Below are 6,603 nucleotides of genomic sequence, written 5' to 3'. Positions count from 1 at the left end.
CCTCTCACCTCGACCAGCAGCACGAACGTATCCGGATTTCAGGGTTATTCTATATACTCTTCATGAAATAATCTTCACTGGTTAGATTTACTGGATTTCAACTGCATATGACTCTACATTACACTCCTATATATTGGTTTACTATGTGGTTTGTAGCCTGGTGTGAAGGTGCATGGCTTAGTGGTTAGGGTATTTGGCTCATAAGGTCATGTGTTCAACTCTTAGTGATGCGTTGTGTCCTTGAACAAGTCACTTTATTTCATGTTGCTCCAGTCTACTCAGTTGGTAAAAATGAGTAGTACTTGTATTTCAAAGGACCAGCTTTGTCACATTCTGTGTCATGCTGAATCTCCCTGAGAACTACATTAACTCATTAGTATTCAGATTATTCTGTCATATATATTGCTTATTTATTCACATTGTTTTGAATTAATCAAGTATTATTTTGTAACTATGAGATTTTCATGATGGGATTGTTTATTTTTAGAATGCCATTGTAGGGTAGGTGTGAGAGGCTTGATCTGATGAGTTTGAAACTAAAACATAGCCTGTTCCGCTAAAGGAGCTTTTTTTGTGATTACCACTGGATTATATAAATCCTTATATTGTGTATTAAATTTATGTATGTATATGTGTGTGTTAGTGTGTGTATTGGCAGCAGCTTGCTGAAACATGGAAATTAAGCTCCTTAGAAAACCTTGAAAATCTGCAATTGGATCTAGTTGAGCTGAAAACAGAATGGTCTCCCAATTAAATACAAAAAATATCTTGCTACCAGAGTGCTGTAATTGAAAAGATGTTTTCATTCGGTTGGTTTTTATACAGTTACAAGGGATTTTTGGCCATGAAATAAATCAACATTGGACACCATGTGGTTGAGTAAACATGACTTCACAACTATTGTTTGACTGCACTTCTGTCTGAGAAATAAAAGTCTAGAGATTCCAGCTTCTGTGGGCTAATGTAACATTATAGATTATATATTATCTGCCCTTTCTCTCTACTCACTTTTTCTCTTGCCTTCTCTCTCTGCTTTTCCTCTCTCTGGTTACCCCTTCTCTCATACCTTCTCCCTTTCTCTACTTTTCTTGATTACTTTTACATCTTCCCTCTCTGCATATCTATCTCTACTTCTTCCTACCCTCTCTTTCTCCATTCCTGCTCTCTCTCCCTATTTCAACAGCATGGACCTCAGCAAAGTCAACTACACTGTAGCCAGTATTAACTTTAAAATACACTGAAACTGACAGCTTGAAGAATTTATTATAATACTCCTTGCATGAAATTGACCAGGAGATCACTGTGAAACACTGATTGCAGAAACCAGAAGAGCTTTGGTTTTCACCAAACCGTGGCTCAAATCGAAAGGAAAAACAATGAGTTCATTCATTCCTATGCACTGATTAAACCACACATTGAGCTACTATATAATATACTCAAAGAGGAGACAAACACACGACGTGAAAAAGAAACCAGTGACTTGATAATCCAAGAATAGTCAAGATGGTGCTGTGAGAGAGGAACAAACAGTCATCACTACTCTGGACAACTCCAAACTCAAGGAGAACAACAGTAGCAAAGCAAAATTTCACCAGGAAAAGCAGAAGCCAAAGATGAAGATGAAAGTATGGACAAGCAAGCAACAACAGAAGTAGAATCTGCAAAGACAATTAGTCAGGAATAAAAAAAAAGTTCAAACAGTCTGCAAGTTCTATACTGGCATGGAGACATTGGGACAGGCTGTAAATTTGCTTATCCCAAGCTCCATCTGAGCAGTACTGGTTTTGCATGCCTCAAGACCAGAAAGAACTGTCCCTGAGGAGACAAACAATTCCACCAGAATCAACAAGAACACAAAATCTGATTCCTCCATCTTGGAAATATGTGGATGGTGCATATATTGATGCTGTGCAGACAGTAGCTGCTGAACAGCAGTCATTTTTGGAGAATGCACAGAATGTTGTAAGGCAGTTGACTTGGCTCCATCAGACATTGAGTTTGAGAAACATGTGCCAACACTCAAGACCACTTCAAACAACAAAAGATCCACCTCTACATATGTCATACCAGTGGCTAGTACTGACACCTTATACATTGCACCAGTATTCCTACTGAACATCAATGGGCCTTGTAACACAAAACCCAACACCTGAGTGACTTAGTGACAAGCATGACTCTAACAGAAACACATCTGAAGGCATATCAGATGCTGAGATACACATACCAAAGTAGCTTATATTTTGAATTGACAGGAGAGAAAGGACTCATGGCAGAACAGCAATGTGCATTCAGGAAGATGCCATGCCTGTGACCCTGCTGGAATACTCAAATTCAGTCTGTAGCACTCCGGTGGTACACAATAAGCAAATGAAAATGGTAATATTTTCTACATATCACCTACCAGATGCTCCAAATCATAGGGACTGATTTGAAGAGAGCCTCAAAAAATGGAAGAAGTGTTAACTAATGTTGATGAAAGACTTAACACACTTCTTTTAGGAAACTTCAACCTCTCTAATATCGAATGGCCTGAGGGCTGCCTTCTGTCAGGTATGTCACTGCATGAACAGAGGCAACAGAACTTCTGCTTGACATGGCAAACATGTTCTTCCTGGACCAAATAGTGCTCCACCCAACAAGGAGTAAAAATGTCCTGGACCTTTGCTTCATGAATAATGTGGCGCTCATCTTTATGTTATGGTGACACCAATGATTCTCTTGGACCATATCTTAATAGAGTTAACAAATGTATAGTCCACAGAAAAGTGCAGACATGCCAGCTGCTAGAAGCAACTAAGCTGATTGGAAAGGTATTGAGAAAGTGGTCTTGGAACAAAACTGGTTTACCAGTCTCTTTACACAAGACATAAAGCAACAACACTTTATGACAGTAAATTTCCAAATTTAGTTGGTCAGGATATACAATCCTAGCAGGTACTGTATTCACTTTTATCAGTTAATAATGCTAGGTATTCCGTGAGTTTAGAAAAACTCCAGTTTATTTTACTATCCTCAGTAGATCTTCACATCGGTAGATCCAAATGTCTGTATAGAGACTGTATGTTGTCTGTAGAGAAGAAATAATAAATTAATAATTAAGGAGGACAGAGATTTATATATTCAGTTTTATTAAGCAGTTAATCATGTCTTTCCATTTCTGTACCTACATATATTTCTGCTGCAACTCAGTGCACACTGCAAAATTTTGTATCTTGTGTGCATTTTGGTGTTAATTGCTGTTTCTTCAGGGTGCTATTAACTGCATTTCAGATTCCATCTGAACTAAATACAAGCCCAACCAAAATATTTCTTACACATGGTGTTAATATTCTAAAAATAGCCTAACTTCTGACCTTTTCAACTTTGCTGGTCAGAAAAACAAGTGACTAGCTATCCAAGAATGGGTCAGTAGTCAGCAAATGTATCTTATTTTTCGAGTGGTGAATGGTTATATATTTTGTATCAGGCTACTTAGAGTATGTTGATGTTATTGTTACTATTATTATCATCCCCCTCACGTCTATAGTTTATTAATTTGTATTTTGATGTAAGAATTTGGTAAATTTCTTCAACACGCAATTCACACCGTTTGCTTGTGAAACAGAAATAATTACTAGAGCCAAACCATATAGTAGACTATGGTTTAGCTCTACTAATTATTTCTCAGGTAATTTCATATTCCTTATTATTATCTTTTATGGACCAAATTAATTTGCTTAAGCTAGTATCATTATTTCTTTTTGCTGTCTCTAAATGAGTTTTCATAATTGGAAATTCTTCGTTTTGTATATGTTTTGCAAGTGCCGATATAATAATATACCTGACTTTCTGAGATAACCTTACACCTGTATGCTGTTTCCTTAATTTTGCAGTTAGATTCAAGGGGACATATTCTATTGGTTGTGCAATCACACTTGTTATCTCTAACTCTACTTTTTGTATCTTCTTTTCCTTCCTGTTATGTTTGCTCCGTTTATCTTCTAACTTACATTCCTTTTTTCTGATTTTCATTGAGTATCACTTTCCAATATATTATATGAGTTATTATTCTCATCTCTATTATTATTATTATTATTATTATTATTATTATTATTATTAATAATTTTGCTGTTTTTTTTTCCTTAGGTTACTATCTTTGTTGTGAATATTTGCTTTTGCATTGCTGTTCTTTTTAGCATGTGTGTTTATCTGTTTAGATGTTTGCATGGTGGTTTTAGCAGTTATTTCTCTTGCTTCATTTTCCTTGTTAACTTAATTTTCATTAACAACTCTTGTTTCATTACTGTTAGGTAATATATTTATGTTATAGTTAATCTCCTTTCCTTAGAAATAATTAAATTTTTGTGTTTTGTGCTGCTATTACTGGTGCAATGTTCTTTGAATTCATAAAAGCTATTCCTACTAAATGCAAGTTGAAGATTTTATAATACTTGCTATCATTAGGAAAATGTTCATTAACAGCTGAAAAGAATATTTTCGAAATGTTAGTGCTAATTTGTTTACCAAATGAGATAATGAACCATTCAGTACTAATGTACGAATAAGATTTGTGCTGAAATTCTCATTTAAATATGAATAGATCATTATGACCAGATTTGGATACCTTGGTATCATTCACCATTTTAACTTTTGAGTAGCTACGGGCAGGTTGGTACCAAAAGGGTTAAATAGTAAAAGCAAATCTTCTATAGACAATAACAACGGCCTTAGGAGTGACACTTTTGTGAGAAACTTGAATGTGTATAATTATCATTGATCAGCTGAATGTTCCCTAGAAAATAAATGTCTTACTGATGATTCAGTTTACAAGTGTTTTGTCCTGACATTGGTGCAACTTAACCTTTAGCACACTGATTTTCCCCTATAATAGTATCCCCTGCATTATTTTTGAGAGAACAAAAGACATGTGCACAAACTGTTCTAAGATTGTTATAACTTTTGTTGTATTGTGTGTACAGACATGATTTTTTGTATACTAATAAAGGAATGGATGAATAATATTTTTATGTAATGCTCTAAGGAATAGACGAAAGAGTTGCCCCTCAGAAATGTACCTCTTTGGGACCAGTACTTTACTTTAAATCAGCCAGTCATGGATTATAGTATCCATTTGATACATCATTCTCAATATAGCTGTAAGCACAGCCCTTGCCCTCATCATCACCTTGAATAATTTCACCATCAATACTTGTCTGAGTAAATCCTTCAAAATTGTCCTCTGAGTCAGAACCAAACAAGATTTCTTCCAGAAAAGCTTCAAACAAAGGAGTGGCCATTTTCGTTCGGTAAAAAATAAAAAAAAACTTTAGTTCAATTTCAAGGCTTGAATAGCTCGTGGTTTGTATATAAACAATAAAAATGGCATCAGACAATGGAAGTTTAACCTCATTCTGAATTGAAAGTAGCCTGTTTACAACTTCAAGAAATAAATGTGGTGATGTTGTTTATTTTAAGCACCCTTCTCAAGGCAACAAATTGCACCTGCAACTATAGGAGAGAATACTCATAGGCAACAATGGCTTGGAGAAGGTTGAATAGTTTCAAACACAGATTATGTAACTATTTACTTGAAATTAGAACAATGAGTGCACATCATTATCCAAATTGATTTGGAAATAACAATTTAAGGAATACTCGATATGTTGGTCAATAATTGATCGTGTAATGAGGTTATTATGAGATACCTACATTTTATAAAAAGATCCTTTCTATATTATATATTGTATATTATATTATATATATCCCTACATCCACTCTCTATTTCCTATCTTATGTAAACTAACTATTGCTTAACCATCCTCTCACACCGTCTCCGATGAAGGGATATAATAAATATTCTGGAAACAGCTGTAAGACCTATTTATAAATGTTCTATATTATACACAGCCTTGGTTTTTTTATCTAATTACGAAATCCTTATATTCACACGCTGATATATGACCTATATTGGACCCCTTATTCACATGAGCTTAACTATGTTCTATCCACAGTACTTACTCAGCATTACCTGAAACTTCTGGGTCTAATTGACACCACTTTCGCTCATAACCTAAATATATCTACTAAATTATATATTTACCTGCCTAGTTATAATTTTTTCTCTTTCTTCAAATTTCTTCCAGTTGTTTTCTCTTTTCTCCCTCTTGTACCTTATATTAGGTAATGGATAATAATATTGATCATACATGTGTCTCCAATTTTAACTTTCTTACAGAATTGCTAGTTGTCATTACTGTTTGGTATGAAACTAATATTTTCCCCTGTAATGGTGGTTATGTACTTTAACAGGTGTTGTGTATGAAATATTTTTTATATTTACAGTTCTTGTCATTATCTAATATTGGCATTTTCCCCCTGTTATTTCCATTTTTCTTTTTTTCATTGTCTTATATTGTTAACTACTTTTATATAGCTGTAATAGCTATAGTTCATGGTTTTACATTATATTGTGCATATATATATAGGTATGCTGCAGAATTTATGATTTGTTATTTATGAAACATAATGTTTGCATGTTGGAAAACTGAAATGCTTTACATAGGTCTATGTGTTGTTTGTGTATATGAATATATATATATATATATATATATATATATATATATA

Source organism: Octopus bimaculoides, chromosome 2 (assembly GCF_001194135.2).
Source record: "Octopus bimaculoides isolate UCB-OBI-ISO-001 chromosome 2, ASM119413v2, whole genome shotgun sequence".
Lineage (NCBI taxonomy): Eukaryota > Metazoa > Mollusca > Cephalopoda > Octopoda > Octopodidae > Octopus > Octopus bimaculoides.
Note: the sequence above shows the minus strand (reverse complement) of the source record.